Here is a 24,009-nt window from a genome sequence, read left to right on the forward strand (position 1 = left end):
TGAAAGTGTCTGCAATTCTGCCCAGACACGATAGGAGGGAGTATATGATGAGAGCCCTGTCAATCAATTCGGCCCTGGAAAGATTGTGCAGGGCTCAAGGGGTAGAATTTTTTTCAGCCTGGTCTGTACTTGTTAACAGGAGAGACTGCTTCTACAGGGATGGGATACACTTAAATAGAAAGGGTGCAAGAATGTTTGCTGATGCTATCGAGGCAATGTTAGGTGGGTCGGAAAACTGCTAGATTGGGGGGATACAAGGACTAATAGATTAACAGTAGCCACTGGCAGAGGTGAAAGTGATTCTTGCACTGCTTCTATTGGAATGAGCCGCAGCCTGGAAAATAAGATGCAGGATATTTCAGAGACTGCTGGGAATCATTGGGGAACAAGTAAACACATGGGTTGTGTTAGGGTAGCTAAGAAAAAGAACAGGTGCATGTATACTTGTGTGTACACCAATGCTAGGAGTTTAGTAAATAAATTTGATGAATTTGAGGTATTGCTCAAAACATCAAAGGCAGATATTGTGGGGATTTCAGAGACGTGGTGTCACACAGATATAAGAAATGCAGAACTGGAATTTGGGGAGTACAATGTCTACAGAAAGGATAGACAGGATAGGAAGGGAGGAGGGGTTATGCTATTAGTTAAAAAACACATAAAATCCAAGGAAGTGAAGCCAGTCGACATCGCTGGACAGTGCAGTGTCGAGTCAGTTTGGTGTGACATAAGCATTGGGAGATCAAAATTGAGAGTAGGAGTGTGCTATAGGCCTAATGACTCTGATGAGTATAATAAGAAACTGTTCGGAGAAATAGAGTGGGCCAGTAAATCAGAGAGTCTTATAATGGGGGATTTTAATTTCCCAGATATTGACTGGAATTTGGGGGCTGGTCACTCACACAGTAGCAAGGCTTTTGTGGATTTATTGGATGATTGTTTTCTACATCAGCATGTTCGGGAGGCAACTAGAGGGAGTAATACTCTTGATTTGATTATCAGTAGTGATTCTTCATGCATTAAGAATCTGCAGATAAATGAACCACTTGGTGGCAGTGATCACAGTGTGCTGAAGTGGGAGTTACTCAAAGAGGTAACTACCATTAGGGGTAAAGGGAAGGGGTATTGCTTTTGTAAAGGCGACTACAATGGACTGAGACAGTATTTAAATTCTATACAGTGGGATCAACTGATGATATTGCCAACAGCAAATTCAAAATGGGAAGCATTCAAAGAACTTATTGTGGAAGCTACTAGGCTTTACATACCAACTAAGAAATATTGTTCAAGGTTTAGGCCTAAATGGTTGTCAGATGAACTAATAAGGCATATGGCAGAGAAGAAAAATGCATGGGATACATACAAATTAACACGTGACACGGACGCCTATGATAGATACAAGTTGATCTGTAACCAAGTTACAAAGGAGGTTAGGCAGGTGAAGGCAGATTACGAGAGATCCTTGGCAAGGGATGCGAAGAAAAACAGCAAAGAGTTCTTTACTTATGTAAACTCTAGAAGGAAGGGGATGAATCAGATTGGTCCACTTGAGATCGATGGGTCAACTGTTGATGACCCTGCTCGGGTAGCTAACAAACTAAATGAATATTTTGCATCGACATTCACACATGAGGAGTTATTCAGCGAGGGGAATGCCAGAGGTGTATTCAACTCTAGCAGTAAGCTAGAGAATCTTGTAATAACTGAGAGCAAAGTGGAGGAGAAATTGTTGAAGATAAACACAAGAAAGGCACCTGGGGTGGATTGGATCTATCCAGTTATATTAAAGGAGGCAGCAAAGGAGGTAAGCAAACCCTTAGCCATAATTATGAGAGCTTCCTTGGACTCAGGGGAGGTACCCATTGACTGGAGATGTGCAAATGTGACCCCAATTCACAAAGGGGGATCAAAGGCTGACACAAGTAATTATAGACCTGTGAGTTTAACTTCTGTTCCCGGAAAATTAATGGAGGCACTGGTGAAAGAAGCACTGCAGGATCATCTAGACAAGACTTCAGTTATAGCTAGGACACAGCATGGTTTTGTTAAGGGGAAGTCTTGCCTGACCAATTTGATTGGATACTATGATGCAGTCACAAAAGAACTGGATGCAGGGAATAACTTTGATATTATATACTTGGATCTTAGAAAGGCTTTTGATACTGTTGCACATGGAAGACTGCTGCACAAATTGGAGCAGTGTGGCATTGGAGGCAAGTTGCTGCTATGGATAAAGGGGTGGTTGAGGGGGAGAAGACAGAGAGTGGTAATCAATGGACACTGCTCATCGTGGACTAATGTTATTAGTGGAGTCCCTCAGGGTTCAGTATTGGGGCCTTTATTGTTTTCTGTATTTATAAATGATATTGATGATGGTATATCAGGCTTAATGTCCAAGTTTGCAGACGATACGAAGGTTGGCAGGGTTGTCAAGGACACTACTGACACTATGCTGCTGCAACAGGATTTGGAAAGGTTGAGCAGATGGGCTTCGAGGTGGCAAATGAAGTTTAACATTGACAAATGTAAAGTACTACATATGGGAAACAGCAACCCCAGAGCAACGTATCAACTCTGTGGTACTACACTGACAGTGGTAGAGAATGAAAGGGACCTGGGGGTGGTGGTGCAGGCAGATATGAAGTTCTCTGAGCAGTGCAGACGAGCTGCAAGAGTAGCTCATGGTGTATTGTCAATGATATATAGGAATTTTTCTAGCAGGGATAAGGAGGTGATTATTCCCTTGTATAAGGCAATGGTCAGGCCACACCTAGAGTACTGTATACAGGCCTGGAGGCCTCATTTCAGGAAGGATGTAGAGCTGCTGGAACGAGTACAGAGAAGGGCAACTAGATTGGTGAATGGGACAAAGGGGTTCTCTTACGAAGAAAGGCTTAAGTTTTGCAAATTACAGTGTCTGGAAACTAGGCACCAGCGGGGTGATCTGATAGAGGTGTATAAAGCCTTGAATGGTTTGAGCATGCTCAATGCTGATGGGATTCTTCCTCTAGCTCAGAAAAATCACCTGAGAGGGCATAAATTCAAATTGAGGAAAGACAGATGTAGGATAGATGTGCGGAAATTTGCCTTTAGCCAGCGGGTGGTTGGTGGGTGGAACAGACTTCCATCCCTTGTCGTGGAAGTTGATAGCCTAAATAAGTTTAAGGCTCAGCTGGACAGGTATTTCAAACGAACAGAGGGGTGAAGTGGAAGTGGTTATTTTTATTTATTTATGTTACTTTTTTTTTTTTTTTTTTTTTTTTTTTTTGGCTGATGCTGCATAAGTTTGCTTTCTTGCATCAAATGCCTCTACTAATGCTAATGCTAATGCTAATTAGCACTCAGCTTTGAAAAAACAAAATTCTTGGTAATTAGACCTCCTCATCAAACCATGGACATACATGCGTCTATTAAATTACATAAACATGAATGCCTACATGATCAGAATTTCCAGAATTGCAAATGTCTAACTGTGGAAGAAGTTTCAAATCACTGTTTCCTTGGGTTATGGATTGACTACAGTCTAAGTTGGGCAATGCATATAACAAATTTGTACAAGAAAATGAGATGTTATGTGTACTTTTTTTTACTACATTAAGAATAAATTAAATCTAAGAACAAAAGTAACCTTATATTATGCATTAGTGGACTCAAAACTCAATTATTTAGTAAATACATGAACAAAAGCAAATATAACGGAAATAACAGTAATAAACAGCTTAATTAACAGGATTTTGAAACTTTTATTGGGAACAAACTGTTGGAATGACCTGAATAAGAGAAAGCAATCCTTTGTTGAAATATAAAATACTATATCCAGTTCAAAAATTGAAGTTAAATCTATTCTTGAAAAATCTTAACACTATTTTTGAAGAATCGAATCTACAAAGGAATGTCTCACTTAATTTAAGGAACCCAAAAGCAATTGTTTTGCCACACCTTAGGGTACTAAATAGATTTGGAAATAGGCACACAATGAATGTAATAAACAGCATGTTGACTAGTGTTGATTTCAAGCTCAGGAGAAGTTATCCTATCTCCAAATTAAAATTCCTAATAAGAAAATTTTTGATACACAATGATACAGTAGATCAGAATAGATATGAAGAAAATTACTATCTCTGTTTGCAGTGTGGAATGTACTATGAGTAGTGATTTCATTGTCTTTTCTAGTAGTAAAAGAATTTGTACAAAACTTGTAAAGGAAGAATTGCAACTTGTCAAGAAATTTACTTTTCTTAACAAGTTCATTTATTGTAAACGAATTCTCTTGATAAATAAAATTGTACTGTATTGTATTGTAAACAAAAAATAAGTAACGTTTAGTAATATTAAACGTTACTATTATTATTAATATTATTAAACTTTAATATTATTAATAATACAATATAATAATAATATTATTATTAAACTTTATTGTTATTAATATTAATAATAATAATAAAGTAATTGTTAATATTAATACAATACAATTTTATTTATCAAGAGAATTTGTTTACAATAATAATAATAATAATAATAATAAAGTAATTGTTAATATTAATACAATACAATACAATTTTATTTATCAAGAGAATTCATTTACAATAATAATAGTATTAATAATAATAAGTAACGTTTCCACGATATCAAAGTTGTTGATTATAAAATGCAATTTTTCTGAAGACTAGTCAGTTTCATCAATTTCTTTTTTCAAAAGACCACATTTTTAGTTGTAGAAATACTCTCTACGGGGGCCGACGTTCCTGGTAGACACACTGAGAAAATTCTACCAAATGGCATATCAATAGAAATTAGCTTGGAATTCAAATGTGGGTAAAATTCAGCAGTGATACGTAAAAAGTAAAGTGCAGCCATTATCAGCCCACTGCAGGATGGAAGCCTCCTCAACAATTCATGCTGAGGGAAATGGACCATAATCTGCCACGCTGGTCCAGTGCAGGTTGGCAGATCAACCGTATTCAGCACTCAGGGGCTTGAACCCCGGTCTATTCAAAGAGCGTGTGCTACTGCACTCCCACTCGGCTACGGAGGCCGTGATGGGTACACTCTCCAAAATAGCTGTGAGGAAAAGAAGGATAAAGCAGTGATTGATCGGTGATGACTCGGCCCACTGGTCTCCTCAACTGCTCGTTACAGGTGGATGTCACGTGATGTAATGTCGGAATGGCAATGAAGATAGTGAAACTGCAAAACGGCATTTTCTTTAAATCAAGTTAAAAAAAAAAAAAAAAGCGTTATTTGGGGATCCCAGTATGTCACGTGACATCACAATATGTTGGAAGTGAAATGGAGAAAAAGGCGAAACGGCAATTTTTTTCAAAAACAAGTAACAAAAATTCACACCATGTGAAACCACTGATTCTTGTCGCCCATACATTACTAGATGATTTTACGAGCATTAACGAGAATTGCTGGTGCACGCGAACAAGGGAAACGCCTTTTTTTTTTTTTTTTTTTTCATATTTCGGTGGCTGATGACCCCCAACCTCAGCTTTTGTGCCCAACCATTACTATATGATTTCACAATCAAGAGACAAAAAAAAAAAAAAAAAAAAAAAAAAAGACAAAGAACAAATACAAGTAAAAAAATTCACACCCTGTGCAACCAATGATTTCACTAGCATTAGCATTAGTAGAGGCATTTGATGCAAGAAAGCAAGCTTATGCAGCATCAGCCAAAAAAAAAAAAAAAAAAGTAACATAAATAAATAAAAATAACCACTTCCACTTCACCCCTCTGTTCGTTCGAAATACCTGTCCAGCTGAGCCTTAAACTTATTTAGGCTATCAACTTCCACGACAAGGGATGGAAGTCTGTTCCACCCACCAACCACCCGCTGGCTAAAGGCAAATTTCCGCACATCTATCCTACATCTGTCTTTCCTCAATTTGAATTTATGCCCTCTCAGGTGATTTTTCTGAGCTAGAGGAAGAATCCCATCAGCATTGAGCATGCTCAAACCATTCAAGGCTTTGTACACCTCTATCAGATCACCCCGCTGGTGCCTAGTTTCCAGACACTGTAATTTGCAAAACTTAAGCCTTTCTTCGTAAGAGAACCCCTTTGTCCCATTCACCAATCTAGTTGCCCTTCTCTGTACTCGTTCCAGCAGCTCTACATCCTTCCTGAAATGAGGCCTCCAGGCCTGTATACAGTACTCTAGGTGTGGCCTGACCATTGCCTTATACAAGGGAATAATCACCTCCTTATCCCTGCTAGAAAAATTTCTATATATCATTGACAATACACCATGAGCTACTCTTGCAGCTCGTCTGCACTGCTCAGAGAACTTCATATCTGCCTGCACCACCACCCCCAGGTCCCTTTCATTCTCTACCACTGTCAGTGTAGTACCACAGAGTTGATACGTTGCTCTGGGGTTGCTGTTTCCCATATGTAGTACTTTACATTTGTCAATGTTAAACTTCATTTGCCACCTCGAAGCCCATCTGCTCAACCTTTCCAAATCCTGTTGCAGCAGCATAGTGTCAGTAGTGTCCTTGACAACCCTGCCAACCTTTGTATCATCTGCAAACTTGGACATTAAGCCTGATATACCATCATCAATATCATTTATAAATACAGAAAACAATAAAGGCCCCAATACTGAACCCTGAGGGACTCCACTAATAACATTAGTCCACGATGAGCAGTGTCCATTGATTACCACTCTCTGTCTTCTCCCCCTCAACCACCCCTTTATCCATAGCAGCAACTTGCCTCCAATGCCACACTGCTCCAATTTGTGCAGCAGTCTTCCATGTGCAACAGTATCAAAAGCCTTTCTAAGATCCAAGTATATAATATCAAAGTTATTCCCTGCATCCAGTTCTTTTGTGACTGCATCATAGTATCCAATCAAATTGGTCAGGCAAGACTTCCCCTTAACAAAACCATGCTGTGTCCTAGCTATAACTGAAGTCTTGTCTAGATGATCCTGCAGTGCTTCTTTCACCAGTGCCTCCATTAATTTTCCGGGAACAGAAGTTAAACTCACAGGTCTATAATTACTTGTGTCAGCCTTTGATCCCCCTTTGTGAATTGGGGTCACATTTGCACATCTCCAGTCAATGGGTACCTCCCCTGAGTCCAAGGAAGCTCTCATAATTATGGCTAAGGGTTTGCTTACCTCCTTTGCTGCCTCCTTTAATATAACTGGATAGATCCCATCCACCCCAGGTGCCTTTCTTGTGTTTATCTTCAACAATTTCTCCTCCACTTTGCTCTCAGTTATTACAAGATTCTCTAGCTTACTGCTAGAGTTGAATACACCTCTGGCATTCCCCTCGCTGAATAACTCCTCATGTGTGAATGTCGATGCAAAATATTCATTTAGTTTGTTAGCTACCCGAGCAGGGTCATCAACAGTTGACCCATCGATCTCAAGTGGACCAATCTGATTCATCCCCTTCCTTCTAGAGTTTACATAAGTAAAGAACTCTTTGCTGTTTTTCTTCGCATCCCTTGCCAAGGATCTCTCGTAATCTGCCTTCGCCTGCCTAACCTCCTTTGTAACTTGGTTACAGATCAACTTGTATCTATCATAGGCATCCGTGTCACGTGTTAATTTGTATGTATCCCATGCATTTTTCTTCTCTGCCATATGCCTCATTAGTTCATCTGACAACCATTTAGGCCTAAACCTTGAACAATATTTCTTAGTTGGTATGTAAAGCCTAGTAGCTTCCACGATAAGTTCTTTGAATGCTTCCCATTTTGAATTTGCTGTTGGCAATATCATCAGTTGATTCCACTGTATAGAATTTAAATACTGTCTCAGTCCATTGTAGTCGCCTTTACGAAGCAATACCCCTTCCCTTTACCCCTAATGGTAGTTACCTCTTTGAGTAACTCCCACTTCAGCACACTGTGATCACTGCCACCAAGTGGTTCATTTATCTGCAGATTCTGAATGCATGAAGAATCACTACTGATAATCAAATCAAGAGTATTACTCCCTCTAGTTGCCTCCCGAACATGCTGATGTAGAAAACAATCATCCAATAAATCCACAAAAGCCTTGCTACTGTGTGAGTGACCAGCCCCCAAATTCCAGTCAATATCTGGGAAATTAAAATCCCCCATTATAAGACTCTCTGATTTACTGGCCCACTCTATTTCTCCGAACAGTTTCTTATTATACTCATCAGAGTCATTAGGCCTATAGCACACTCCTACTCTCAATTTTGATCTCCCAATGCTTATGTCACACCAAACTGACTCGACACTGCACTGTCCAGCGATGTCGACTGGCTTCACTTCCTTGGATTTTATGTGTTTCTTAATTAATAGCATAACCCCTCCTCCCTTCCTATCCTGTCTATCCTTTCTGTACACATTGTACTCCCCAAATTCCAGTTCTGCATTTCTTATATCTGTGTGACACCACGTCTCTGAAATCCCCACAATATCTGCCTTTGATGTTTTGAGCAATACCTCAAATTCATCAAATTTATTTACTAAACTCCTAGCATTGGTGTACACACAAGTATACATGCACCTGTTCTTTTTCTTAGCTACCCTAACACAACCCATGTGTTTACTTGTACCCCAATGATTACCAGCAGTCTCTGAAATATCCTGCATCTTATTTTCCAGGCTGCGGCTCATTCCAATAGAAGCAGTGCAAGAATCACTTTCACCTCTGCCAGTGGCTACTGTTAATCTATTAGTCCTTGTATCCCCCCAATCTAGCAGTTTTCCGACCCACCTAACATTGCCTCGATAGCATCAGCAAACATTCTTGCACCCTTTCTATTTAAGTGTATCCCATCCCTGTAGAAGCAGTCTCTCCTGTTAACAAGTACAGACCAGGCTGAAAAAAAATTCTACCCCTTGAGCCCTGCACAATCTTTCCAGGGCCGAATTGATTGACAGGGCTCTCATCATATACTCCCTCCTATCGTGTCTGGGCAGAATTGCAGACACTTTCAATTTCAACCCTAATTCACGGCTTTTTTTCATCAGTGACCTGTACTTGTCAAGTAATTCCGCCGGTCTCCTACTCTTAATGTCATTAGTGCCAACGTGTACAACTATATCACCTTTTGTGCCACCTCATTTTGTGCCATATCACCTCATTAACAATGAGGATTGGCGATGCACATTAAACAGAAATGCTTTTTTTGTTGGCGGTTGCCGTCCCGAATGAATGTAGACTGATGAATGAAGAGACAGTAAAACTAACGAGAGTATAGAAGGAACAAGGAGAAAATTACTACTGTTGTAGTAGAAAGAAAGTCATCCATACTGTCGGTGTGTTTACAGAGAATGGTAGAGGCATTTTGTTTTTCAGCACAAACAAACACGGACGTTCAGGAACACCCACATTGAACGACAGTTAGCAACTAGTAATATTTTGACTTTCTGAAAAAAAAAAAAAATATATATATATATATTTAGTTGTAACTGTTGTAACACTTTTGTTTTAGGATTGTTGGTTACTAACGTTACATAATTTTGTTTCAGCAGCGTAAAGGTAGGTCACACAATTTTGGAAAACGGGCCCCCACAGAATATAGATAGGCTTACTCCAAAATTTTTACTTGAAAATTAAATAGGGTCACCGAATTTCACATAAACAATATTAAATCCAAAATGGAAAGACAATCCCCACAAACATCAACAGAAGTTGAAGTCGAACTTTCAGCTCCGTTATTCGGAACACAACAGACTCAATCTCCTCCCGAAGCAGCTAGGCCGCGTTTGGCTAATATTGCAGGCTATGTTGGCCTTGTACCAGTTTTTTCAGGTAAGCCTGATGAAGGCCCATCTGTTCAATATTTTTTCGAAATGCTCGAAAGCGTAGGGGAATTAGCTCTTTGGCAGGATAGTGAGCTTTTGGCAGTCTGTAAATCTAAATTTTGCTCTCTTGCTGCGGAATTCTTAGCACAGTCATTAGAATTATGTAAGGAAAAAGATTATAGTGTTCAAGAATGCTTTTGTAGCCCAGTTTGAAAAAACGGAACCTATAGTCACATGCTTAAACCAATTTTCAAATGCTGTGCAAGGGCCCACCGAAAATGTGGCAAATTTTGGTGCCAGGGTCAAAAACTTAGCACGATTAGCGTTTAAAACCCAAAGTGAGTCGCCAGAGGCATTGTCAATATTAGACCAGGCAATGTTGGCTCAATTTCTCTGGGGGGGTATCAAACAAAATTAGAAGGATGGTACGCTCTCAAAATCCCTTAACCTTCTTACAAGCAATTATAATAGCGAAGCATGAAGAAACTAATGATCTCATATCTGATTCAAACACAAATCCGTTAACACCCTTTGTGAGTTAACTAACAGTGATGGAGAAATCTTGAATCAACAAGTAAACTATTTTAAAGAAATTCTTAAGCCACTACAAGAGCAGATACGAGACTTACAACAATCGTTATATACGCTATCAGTAAATAATATTATGCAAAATAATTTAGAAACGCAAGGGACAACTAACAATGGGAATAATTCATGTCAAAACTGGAGCACTGGAGAGCTAATGCGTCTTCCCCTTCTTGTGACCGCGAAGCGTTCCCTGTAAAGCACTTACAGTCGAACAGGGCATTGCCAAGAGACACTAGCAATACTCACGATTACAGGCTTCATGGAGAACTGAGTTTTGCCGGGAAGCAAGCATTCCGTAACCAAGCTAGTGCTATAGAAAGCAGGGGCCGTTGTTTTTCTCAATGCGGCTGCCGATGCAATTCTTGCCCGGCACCAAATTGTTCTCCTCCCCCGCGCGTGAATACACTACCTTACCAAAAAACGGGACGCTCTATGCTAACGGTCAGGGTTTCAATTCTAACAGAAATAGAGATACAATAGCTAATGGAACGTATTATAATAATCAATATAAGGGTAATATGAGCTCTTATAATAGGGAAAGAAAGGGAATAAATAGAAACGAGCATATTTTTGAACAAACTCAACCTAAAGCATTTCTGGGAAGGCCAATAAATCAAGTAAGTTACAAACCAGTTAGGGAGAAAAATATTTGACAGAGACCAGTTCCTGGACCAAATAGAAGTTTTCCACGTTACAGAACCACCTCATTGCAACAAAATTTAAACCGAGTCGCTAAATCGTATACCCGTCGTAAAAACGTGCAACAAGGGGTATATATATTAGATAACGATTCCAAATTGCCATTAATTAGTGGATTTATTCAAGGTGTTTCAACTAAATTTCTAGTGGATACATGAGGTAGTATAACGCTTATGAGTACAGATTTATATAATAAAATTAAGCATGATAAGTCATTAAATTCAAGAACACTAGATATAACCATAACCGGAGTTTCTGGCTATATTGTTCCCATTCATACCGAGGTTACAGCAAGTTTTAAGTTAGATGATGCAACTTTTCAGGAAAATGTTTTAGTAGCTTCAGGAAATTTCAAGGGACAATATGACGTAATATTGGGGTTAAATGTCTTAAGACATTTTTCGTTCACCATTGATTTAGGAAAAGCAATGATCTGCTCAGTTCCGGTGAGGATTTGCGTACAGGAAGAAGGAATTAGGGATCAAGTTATAAATTCCAAACCGTCTGTAGCTAAATTAACCTGTAAGCAATTGATCCCAGCTTCTTCAGAACGGGTAGTTACAGCATTTTGTAACCAATTTGCTGTTGCCACAGAACAACTAGTTTTAACAGAACATAATTCTAACTTGAAACGTGATGGTTTAGCTGTCAGAAGCTCGGTGGATAAAGTACAGTCCAACGGGATGGTGTCCATGCTCGTTGCGAATCTAGCAACTGAGCCCCTTCATCTTCCAAAAGGGATGGGAATTGCTAGTCTAGAAAGTATTAATAGTGATCCAGTTATTTTTGCAGGTGAGGGAATAGATAAGAAAGGGACATCTCCTGTGACATTACAAGACTTTGACCTTGATCACTTGACAGATGATCAAAGGCATAAACTGTCAGATTTGTTATATGGGTATAGAGATGCCTTTGCTAAGCTCCAGCTCAGCTAGGAAATTCAAAGGTGTTTAAGCATAGAATTAGACTAACTGATAACATACCAGTCAAGCAGTCAGTTTATCGAGTTCCATTTTTGTTAAAAGATGAAGTTAGAAGGCAGGTAAATGAACTTTTGGAATCCATCATACAACCAAGCCATTCCCCATATGCAGCGCCAATAGTTCTAGTCAAGAAAAGAGATTCGAGTTATCGTCTATGTGTGGATTTTCGGAAGTTAAACACCAAAACATTATCAGATTGTTATCCTCTCCCTCATATTGATGAGATTCTCCAACTTCTTGGAAAAGCGCGCTATTTTACTTCGCTTGATTTGCAAAGTGGATTCCACCAAATTGAGGTGCACCCCGCTGACCGTCATAAAACCGCTTTTACCACCGGGGAATCATTATACGAATATTTGAAAATGCCTTTTGGGCTTAAGAAAGGGCCATCTTCGTTCGTCAGAGCCATTTCTTTAGTGCTAAATGGGCTCGGGAAAGAATCCATTTTCGCTTACCTTGATGACATAATTATTGCTTCATCCGACCTTGATTTACATCTCTTGAGGTTACGAAAGGTTTTCCAGCGCCTGAGAGAATATGATCTGAAACTTAAGCCTAAGAAATATGAGTTTCTAAAGGAACAATTAAGGTACCTCGGGCATTTCATAAGGGTGATTCTAAGAGTGAAGGGGGAAATTATCGACCTGTCAGTCAGACTTCAGTGGGGAAGTTAAACTGACAGGAATTCAGGATCATTTGGATAGAATTGAAATTCTCAAGGATACTCAGCATGGTTTTGTAAAGGGAAAATCATGTTTAACAAATCTGGTTCGCTGTTTTGAAAGGGTCACTCATGAACTGAATTTAGGGAATAATTTCGACTGTTTATTTATATTTCAGCAAAGCTTTTGACTCAGTCCCACATGAGCGGTTGCTTTATAAGCTGGAACAGGTTGGAATCACTGGGAAAATCCTTAGATGGATAGGAGGATGGCTTCAGGGCAGGAGGCAGAAGGTTGTGATAAATGGCTATTCCTCAGATTGGGGATCAGTATTAGGACCACTGTTGTTTTTAATTTTCATAAACAACATCGATGAAGTGATACAGGGCGTGATGTCTAAATTTGCAGATGATGTTAAAATTGGTAGATTAGTTGATAATCACTGTCAAGCTGAGCTTCTTCAGAGAGACCTAGATAGACTTCAGGAATGGTCAGAAAAATGGCAGCTATACTTTAATCCAACAAAGTGTAAGGTATTACACCTGGGAAACAGTAATCCCAAAATAACTTATTCACTTGGTGGAGTTCAACTAAACCCAGTACTGGAGGAAAGGGACTTGGGTGTTACGATACGGTCAGGCATGAGATTCTCTGAGTATTGTAAACAGGTTGCAAGGAAGGCCATGGTGTAATATCGATGATCTATCGAACTTTTGCAAGTAAAGATAGGGACGTGATAATCCCATTATATAAGGCTTTTGTTAGACCACACTTGGAATACTGTGTTCAAGTATGGAGACCGCACCTAGAGAAAGATATCGAGCTTCTTGAAAGGGTGCAAAGACGGGTAACTCGCCTGGTGAGATCGGCTGAAGGGCGTCCTTATGAAGAAAGACTTCGAATATGTGGATTTCAGGTTTGGAAACTAGACACCTTAAAGGAGATTTGATTGAGGTGTTTAAGGCTCTGAGAGGCATCAGTAAAATGAATGAGGACGAAATTTTCAAGATTATAAATGATGCTAGAACTAGGGGACATAAATTCTAGTTACGGGGGGAAGATGTTTAGATTGGACTGCAGGAAGTTTTATTTTAGCCAGCGAGTTATAAATTACTGGAATAAATTGCCTACATGGGTGGTAGAGGCTGACATTTTGGGGAAATTCAAAGGTCATCTGGATAGTGCCTTCGGGTGAGGGGAAACCCATAGGATGATAGGTTTAATTTCCTTTTCTTTTTATTAATTATTACTATTATTTTTTTATCATGTTTTATTCGGTTTTCTTTTGGCTGGTGCAGCATAAGCCATAGGCTTTCTTGAACCATGCGGCCATTACTAATACTAATACTAATACTAATTTAGTCAGTTTGGAAGGTATTCGTCCGAATCTCGAAAACGTAGCCGCTGTTCGAGAGTGTCGTGTTCCGCGGAGTGCTAAACAAGTTCGATCTTTCCTAGGAATGGCAGGATTCAACAGGAAATTTATTTCTAATTTTGTGGAGATAGCTAGACCTCTAACAAACTTGATGAAGAAAGAAACACCATTCGTCTGGAACAGCTCAACACAGCAGGCTTTTGACCAGTTAAAAACTGTTCTGACCACACCCCCTTTGCTGGCCTACCCTTTAATGCTGCAACACAATATGCAGATGAGTCTACTGACTCATCTGCGTATTGTGTTGCAGCATGCTTAGAGGTACAGGTAGATGAGAACTCTAGACAGCCAGTTGCCTATGCTTCTAGACTGTTAAAGAAATCAGAATAGAACTATAGTACCACAGAGAAAGAAGCCTTAGCTATAATCTTTGCGGTCAAGCAATTTAGACCTTTTCTAATGTCAAATCATTTTACATTAATCATTGATCATCAACCATTGAGCTTTCTGCTTAATTTGAGAAATCCATCTCCACATCTTGCAAGGTGGAGTATGATTCTGCAGGAATACGACTATAAATTAATCTACCATCCTGGTAAAGGGCATTTAACTGCAGACTTCCTTTCTAGACCTGTGTTAGAGGAAGATGAGATGCAGAAAAAGGCCAAAAGATCAAGAAATACGAAGGTAGTCGCTCCAATATCAGCAGGCAGGTCAGGAATCAGCGGTTTTGCCTCAAAACCAAACCAGAGCTTCGATTAAAACTCTACAGAGAGAAGATCCGATTTTACGAAAATTAATTGAAGAACTAGAAGGAACACTCCAGGCATCCACTAGAATGCCAGATTCCTTCTATATGAGTGATGATGGATTATTATTTCACTATACTCTGTCAGGTTCTGGAAATACCCGTGATGACCCAAATGAACAGTTGGTCGTTCCAGAAGGTCTGAAGGGGGAAATCTTAAAGTCATGCCATGACAATGTTCTTTCTGGAGGACACTTAGCATTACAGAAGACATTGGAAAAGATCCGACGAGATTTTTTCTGGTCAGGCATGTACGCAGATGTGAGGAATTATATTGAGTCATGCCCTTCGTGTATGGAGCGGAAAGGATACAATCCTAAGGCTAAAGCCGCCTTGATGAGAGTTCCTGTGGAAAATTCACCTTGGATAAGAGTGTCTTTAGATATTTTGGGACCTCTTCCCATGACTCTGAAAGGAAACAAGTATCTCTTGTTAGCAGTGGATAACTTTACCCGTTACGCTGAAGTGATCCCACTCCAGACTCAAAAAGCGGATGAAGTTGCTACAGCTTTTATTAATAATGTAATCACGAGGCATGGAATACCTAAGTATATTCTTACAGATCAAGGCACTAATTTCATGTCTTCATTGGTATGACAAGTGTGTAAGAAGCTGAACATTCATCAACTCCATACATCTTCATTTCACCCTCAATGTAAAGCTAAAGTTGAACGTTTAAATTGCACTTTAGCAAATATTTTGTCACATGTGGTTAATGAGGCCCAATCGGACTGGGACGAAATGGTACCACTAGCAATAGCTGTGTACCATGCAGCAACTCATAGTGCTACTCAGGAATCACCTAACTTTTTAATCTATGGTAGAGACTTAGTGTTGCCTTCTGATCTATGGCACACAAAAGAAAAGCAATCTTATGCATCCTTAGAAAATTATTCTGAGCAGATGTGTGCGCAACTTAGGAGAACCTAAGAGATAGTGTCTCAACATTTAGAAGAGGCGGTGCAAAAACAAGAAGAACGAAGAGCTACAGCTGTAGACAAGGGTATTCGTGTGGGAAGTCTTGTCTACTTCTTTACTCCTAAGATAAAGGTAGGCACTACAAAGAAACTGGCTCGCTTGAGTACAGGTCCTTACCGAGTAACCAATCAAACTTCGCCAGTAAACTATGAGATACAGAATCTGTATGACTCAAGAGACAAGCAGTTAGTGCATGTGGACCGATTGACAAAGGTAGTTGATTGTAAAGTTTTTCCCGAACTTAGAGTAGAAGAGATAGAAGAAACCGAAGATAATGAACTAGTGGACCAAACATGTAAAGAGACAGTGTCTAAAAAAACTTGGATATTTGATGAGCCCTTGGTGGAAGTCTGTGACTTAGTCCCACCAATTGACCTTTGCCCTGCGAGGTCAAGACCAGTTCGATCTACAACTCTACCAGTATCCATTCCCTTAAAGTATCTCCCAAATAGGAATCAAAATATTCAGTCTGAGGAATCAGTTGAAGCCGCCCATGTGCCAACACAGATGCACGGTTACAACTTGTATAGCCGAAATCGAGTGACTCATATTCCGCATGTTGTGACTAACATTCCTCCACCACAAAATGAAGTGTTTGTTCCTGAGTCAGTCCCTAGTGGAAGAGAGGAAACGGAACAGAGTAATCCCATTCTTGAAACAGAGATGCCGAGAGATGAACCTCAAGAGCAAATTCTTGTAGACCTCAGTAACACTGATAAAAATGAACAAGAACCACCAGGAGGGGTTGGGAGGACGTTACAGTGGATGCTTGGACCACTTACGTCAAGGATAGATTCACAGGGCAGTGACAAAAGTTTTGATTGGACAGGTCTCCTCAGAGATGCTTGGAAAGATTACAAAAAAAAAAAAAAACAGTCGAGGAATGCAAAGGATATGCTAGAATGATTTTTTTAAATTTTCTATCTTTTAGATTCACGATTGCGATTTGGAAAAGGTACGACGACCAACCTGCGATTTCTGTTGAGATTGTTGATCTTAGGAATATTTTTGCGGCTCTGTGAAGCTGATGTGGAACTGTGTCAAGTGAAACATGGAGTATATGTTTGTGAAATGACTAAACCCTCTTTGTCTTTGCGCAAATTAATTCCACAGAATAGTTGCTCTATTACCAATTGTGGAAACTGCCTTAAACAGTGGGTATCCAGAATTCTTCTTAAGAACGGCACTTTGATTCCACCAGAACATTTTATGTTGAAACAATCATTAAAAGAAAATGGCACTTCTGTCATTTATGAATGTCAGAGAGGAGAAGAGAGTTGCGAATGCAGCAAGGAGCGCTGTAAAGGAAGTATTGAATATTGTTACGAAACTGAATGTAACAGCAAGCTTCATGTGTTTGTCAGAGACAAGCAGCTGAAACATATTGGCTAGTAGAATGCGGTTTGCAGACTGTAAGGAATCCACCCATTGTTTCTTACAGAATGTGTTTGACACCACAGATGGAGAATATGGATAGGATTAGACATGGGAGACATATGTTAGCTGACGAACAAGCTAATTTTCAAGAGCAAGGATTGGAGGTTATGTTTACCGACCCCGTTTTCACCACCTTAGAAAAAGGTACTTTGATTATCAGAAAGTTTGGTAATGAAATGACTTATGTAATCAATAAGGAACCTTTGCAGGCAGAAGTACGAAAGGAGTTCTTGTCAGCCCCAGGACCATTGAAGTTTCTCTTTGTATCTCAGCAAGGTAAAGTGATCCAAGGTACGATACATTTGACAGGAAGAGATGAGTGCAAGAGAATGCTTTGCACATTTTGTTGGGAGGTGATAAACAACAGACACTGTTTTCCTCCTTTTGTCACTTATTCAATATACATAATTCTGGGTATCATGGCAGTAATAATCATCTGGTACTCTAAACTGGTTATCAAGTCAGTAGCACAAACAGTCAAAGGTTTTTTTCACGTTTGTTAAGGTCATGAGGAGAATTTTTAGAACTGCTTGGCGCCTCACGAGCCTGGCAGGCCTTTCTGCAGGCGCAGTTGTTAGGACAACTACAGGAAGAATGCAGGAGTATTTAGAACATGCTCCCATAGAGCCTAGACCACTTTTAAGAGTCACACCTTTGCAGATTCTCTTATACTTGTCAACACTTATGCTTGTAATTGATTCAACCTGTACCAATCATCAGATTTTACACGCCAAGGTAAAGGAATGTCAAGCAGACATCTCTCAACCGTGTAAGATCTCCACGAAAGTCCATGTGACTTTATTAAATTTAGAATAAAAGCAATGTATGTGGTTTGTTTCCGACACTGATCAAACTCTCTTTTAATTACAGTTGACATTTAAACAAGTGCAGTGCCACTGGCAAACGAAACAGATGTATTATACCTTTCCTACGGAACTGCATCTAATTAGTCAAGTGGCATGCCCGCAAAATGCTTTCTGCGCGTGGGGGCAAAATTGCGTGCATGGCTATATTTTTGAAGCGTTAACTAAGGAATCTTTGAGCTGGTCAGGAATTACAAATTGCATTGGCTCGAATTGTCTCATTATTGATAGCCAGCCCTGTTTACATTATAGAATTTGGTTAGTTCCTGACTTCACACTTGTGTATGAAGTCCGAAAGATTGAAGGAGTTACCTGTAGATACACAGTGGAAGTTCAATCGCATGCAAATGCAACTGTTGAAACGTTATCATTAAAGAATTTCGCTATCACACAAAATAACATTGAAATTCAAGTTCTAGGAGCATTTGATCAACCCACTGACATTCTCGAACATCATTTAATTCTGAGAGTTGGTGATAGTGCTGAAGCTTACCTAGACCAAGCAGCTTTGGTATCTAGACCAAAATATGGAGAGATTGGTGACACCCAAGCGAATTATAGCATGGCAAAACAATTTATTTTTGATGATAGAATGATACAGTGTCAATACTATGAAGAGAAGGTTCGTTGTCAAAAAAGCGAGTCCTATTTAGAACAAATGGTAGCCAGTAAAATTAACAAGCTCCCCAAAATGCAAATTTCACATCAACTAGAAGTCGAGCCTTCTGGTAGGCTCACATCGAAAATGCTGCAATCAGCTCCATTAACATTAGACTTGTCGTTCCTCGATTTCGAATTTTTCCTGGAAACGCATACAGTCTGTCCAAAATTTGTTGATGAGATTACCACACCCATCGGATGTTTTGCATGTGATACATTGGCTACACTTACTTTTCAAGCATTTTCAACATGTCTTTCTGGAAGTTTCTGTAAACTTCCAAAGCATATTAGTGGCCACAAGATCAATTAAGCTAACCCAAGAAACTAGTACATACACTATTCAATTCAAGACTCATATTAAATGTTATGAGAACTTGTGCCTAATCGCACGAACTATTACAGCCTGTTAGTTACTTATTGTGTTGTTTTTACTATACAATTCTGTTTAGAAGACCCAGCATTACAAGTAAATCACCCAAACTTTTTACAAGTTTCACACATATCAAGTTTCGCATCAGGACAGTCACCATGGACAGTGTGGTTCCACCAATTATGGAGGCCTCATTTCTTGGATTAAAATACCTATTTTACTCCTTTCCATGGCCTTATTAGGATCATTTGTTGTCTCATCATGCTTAACATGTTTTCGCAAATAAATAAAAAAGGGGGATAATAATAAAGAAATAAATGCCAAACCTTATGTGAAAGAGGAATGAAAGGAAGTTCAAGTGCGAACAGTAAATGGACAGTGCAAATGTGGAGTGTAAATGACAGTAAATGTTTTTTTTGATTCCAACATAAGAGGAGAACAAAAGTGTAAATGAAGCAAATCCTAGTCTAAAAGAGAAGAGTGAGAAGTAAAAAATGGAATTATTTTTATCACTTAATTCTCTTTATTTCTTCCCACTCACAGTTTCAGTAATTACCAGGCTAGTTTTAAGCCTATTGAGCAACCTGAGGATCTTCCTTGCGTCGGTTTTGGAGGAGTGTAACACCACTTTCCCCTTCTCAGAATGCCTGCCAAGGGCATGCCAGAGCGGAGCTGGTGTTGACGCCGAGAAAACTTGCCAGGTACTGCCGAAAACGTGAGGCAGAGAGGAGGCACATAGTGAAAATAAAACGAGAAAGTGATAGCCCCTTGGGACGTCTTTCCCGTCACTCCCCGGAGCAGCATCTAGACAGTTCACAACCCACCATGATGGGAGTGTCGCTAGTGTCGTTGTTAGTACGGTTGATGTTTTAGTATGCTGCACTTCATTTAATATCCTAATGTATTCATTGTGCTTTATTTAATTCAGTTGTTGTCCAGAAATTGTCAGTAAGTTTTTCCCTAACTGGCTATAAATTTTAATAGATTTTGTAAACTGTTAATATTAGTTTATTACCTTTGTAATATTGTTAGGCCTAACTCAGGAATCGCTGACTGCCTCGTTTAATCCTAGTTAGTTGTTGGCGCATCGGCTTCTGTGGCTATAATACACCTCCCAAGGTTTTTGCAGTACTCTGATCCAAGCCCGAGGAGGGATTTGAGCCACGACCTTTGGGTTGCCAGGCAGGCACTTTACTCACCTAGCCCAGTCGTCTATTTAAATTAGGGCGCTGATACTGGATGTGAACGGCTGATTTTGGCCCCATGATATCGGCAGAAATTAGAATTGTGCCACTTGACATAAATAATATTGCAAGCACTGGTGTAACTTAATACCATTATAATGACCATATGGATGTCATCCCAGGGCAAATAGCACGTGACAACAGCACGTAAATCCTACTGGTGGTAACTGTTCTTGTGTAGGACTTCTTAAGTTGATTCACCTACTAACTTGCAGTGGGTATCATCTGCACTCATTTTCTGAGCTCCTTCTGTGAGACTGTCTTGCCACTCGCTCATCCGCAGTGAACTCGCCAATTCGTATCTGCTCAAAATGGAGAGTAAATCGAGGAAATTGGCTGTAAACACAACCCTGCCAGTGACCGACAACCCTAAAATAGCAGAGCAACACGAAGAACATGAGGGATCTCAAACTGAACCCCCCATTAAGAACAAAAAATCAATTGGTACCAAATTTGATCGAAAAACCAGGTCAAAATCTCAAAACAGAGGGACCATGGAAACCCCCCCCACACTCGCAAACCGAGTACACAGATATGAGACAATCTGACCTCCCCCTTGACCCCAGCATGCCTGAGGGGACAGTTATCCAACAATCGCTACAACTCAAAGTAGCACTGGAGAACGTGCTCAAAGAGCCAACTAACAGAGTTACAACACTTCTTAGGGCAGAAATCGTCACCCTATGGAACAAGCTAGAATCGCTGCTTATCCACTCACCTGGAAAGCGAAAAGGCAACTGCAAAATTGGAAGCCTACACTGACTGTGGAGTAAAACAAATGCGACAGCGCGACTCCACATATGCCCATGAGCTGAGGAAGTCACCACCGGACTTTATTCCCGAATCTCAGGAACTGAGCTACCAGACAAACAATTCAGGTGCCAACCTACGGACTACACTGAAGAAAACGCTATCACCCAGACCTAACTTTGTGGTACTTAAACCCCTTACCAATGAAGGTCGTATGTCCAGTGAGGAGGTCAAGAAGACCATCATGGATTCCTTGACAGATCACTTGAAGAACACTAAAATCAAGTCAATTCGCAAAACGCGAAATACAGGAGTAATTATAGAAACAGCCACAAAAGAGGATGCTGAACTGATTGTTAAGAATCCTAAAATACCATCTCTGGAACTCCTGGTCGAGCCCCCTAGACAAAAGGGCCCTTGCATACTGGTACTAGATGTGGACAAGGATCTCCTTCCAGAGGAATTGCAAAGCGAAATTTTCCACAGAAACTTGAAACAGGAACTCCCAGATGAAGAACCAACTTCTCACATAATCCCTAAATTCCAAACAAAACCCAGAGCTGGGCACACCATTAACTGGGTCTTTGAGCCATCACCCAAGGCTTGGAAGATCCTCTCCCAACAAACAAGAATTTACATCAACTGGGGCAGCCACCGCTTTAGGGAGCATGTAGCCTTCCCCAAATGTTTCAGGTGCTGCCGTTTCGGCCACACCACGCACACGTGCCGGCAAAATCTGCCCACCTGTGGCCACTGTGCCGAAATGGGGCATGAATATGCTACATGTCCTAAAAAGTCTCAACCTCCCACATGTGCCAATTGCAAGGCCCTAAAGGTGCCAGCCAACCATTCGCTCCGTGACAGCAGTTGCCCAGTTTATCTCAAAGCCAGAAGTGCTCAACAATCAAGAATAGAATATGGGGAGTAACAGACCAAACCTAAATACCCACACCGTGAAAATAGCACAACATAATGCTCAGAGGGCCAAGGCTGTTGCTGCACAACTGGTCAAAAAGGCAGATGAAGAGAACTTAGATGTGTTGCTGCTTCAGGAGCCATACACTCATAACAAGGAGGTAAAAGGCTACCCCTTGAGATTTAAAGTGGTCCAGGTTGATGGTGACACATCCTGGGCTGCGATCGTCGTTCGCAATCCCGAACTGACTGTCACCAAAATCACTGATCTGTGTACTAGCTGGGCTGTGTGCGCCCATGTAATTTCACCACTGGGGCAATTCTACTTAGTTTCGATATACTGTCGACCGGGGGAAGATATTCTTCCTGCCACCCGATATCTACAGACCATCCAGCTACAAATGCCAAATGCAAAACTCATTATAGGGACTGATGTTAACTGCAGGTCCCCAGCCTGGCACAGCTGAACTCAAAATCAGAGGAAATAGAAATGGCCAACGTCTTGAGGACTACTTGTCTAACAGCAACCTGTTTTTTTTTTTTTTTTGGTAGTTATTGGCGCATCGGCTTCTGTGGCCATATTGCACCTCCCAAGGTTTTTGCAGTACTTTGATCCAAGCACGAGGCGGGAATCGAACCCGCGACCTTTGGGTTGCCGGGCAGGTACTTTACCCACTCGGCTAGCAACCTGGTCATTCTAAACAAACCTAACTGCCTGCCAACTTTCTCCAGTACCCTGTGGAAAGCTACAATAGATATCACCTTAGCCTCAAGCTCCATTGCTCAGCACCTTGCTTTCTGGACAGTCCGTGAGTACTGGACCACCTCTGACCACAGGGTACTAACCTTCCAACTACACCGTTCACTAGTCACTCAACCAACCAACCGAACTCAACAAAGAAGATATGCCCTGAATAAGGCTGACTGGAACCTTTTTAAGGAGGAATTGACCAGTGCAGCCAGCCGCTTCAATCCTAGCGGCCTCAGCCCAGACCAGCATCAATGCGCAATTACACAGCTCGTCAGTAATGCTGCAAACAAGGCTATCAAAAAGAAGAGATTCACACCTGGTGCTGTCCCCTGGTGGTCACCTGAACTCCAGACTCTTAGACGCGAAGTCTACCGACGAAAATGCTATCACCGTGCAAGAAGAACATGGCCTCCAGAAGAAACAGAGGCTTTACTGCAGCAATATCGAGTGACCAGGAACCAGTATACCACAACAATAAAACAGCGCAAAAGGCGCTCATGGGAGGCCCTGAAGGGAATGCCGATCCCTGGGGGATTGTGTACAAAGTGACCACTAACAAGCTCCCTAGAGGCGAGGTCGTATCAACCACAAAATTACCGAACGGACTGTACACCAGATCGTGGCAAGATACTATCAATAATATTCTAGATGCTACATTCCAGCAGCCTGCTGACCCACACACACCGGAACAGCTACAGCTCTGCAAGGAAAATGAAACATATCACACAACTGCAATTGAAGAACCCTTCACCACAACCGAGCTCAACTTAGCTGCATCTACAATCAGAAACAAGAAGGCTCCGGGCAGAGACATGCTCGATCCAGAAATCGTCCAGAAGGCCATTGAACTTATTCCCACTACAATACTCAACCTGTTAAACCACTGTCTCCACCAAGGATTCTTCCCCACACAATGGAGGACTGCAATCCTTAGACTTATATTGAAGAATGCAACCAAACCACATGATCTGCCACAAACTTACCGGCCCATTGCACTGCTGCCAGTCTTCAGCAAACTTCTCGAACGGATGATCTCCCATAGAATAGAGAACTCCTCACCTAAGCAGTACGGTTTCCGGAAAGGACGCTCCACGATTGATGCACTGGAAACAATCATTGAAGCTGCTACCAACTGCAACTCCAAATACTTTCTACTAATCTCCTTTGACTTTGCCGGT

Source organism: Mastigoproctus giganteus, chromosome 11 (genome assembly GCF_048544385.1).
Source record: "Mastigoproctus giganteus isolate SK-2022 chromosome 11, ASM4854438v1, whole genome shotgun sequence".
NCBI classification, from domain to species: Eukaryota; Metazoa; Arthropoda; class Arachnida; order Uropygi; family Thelyphonidae; genus Mastigoproctus; species Mastigoproctus giganteus.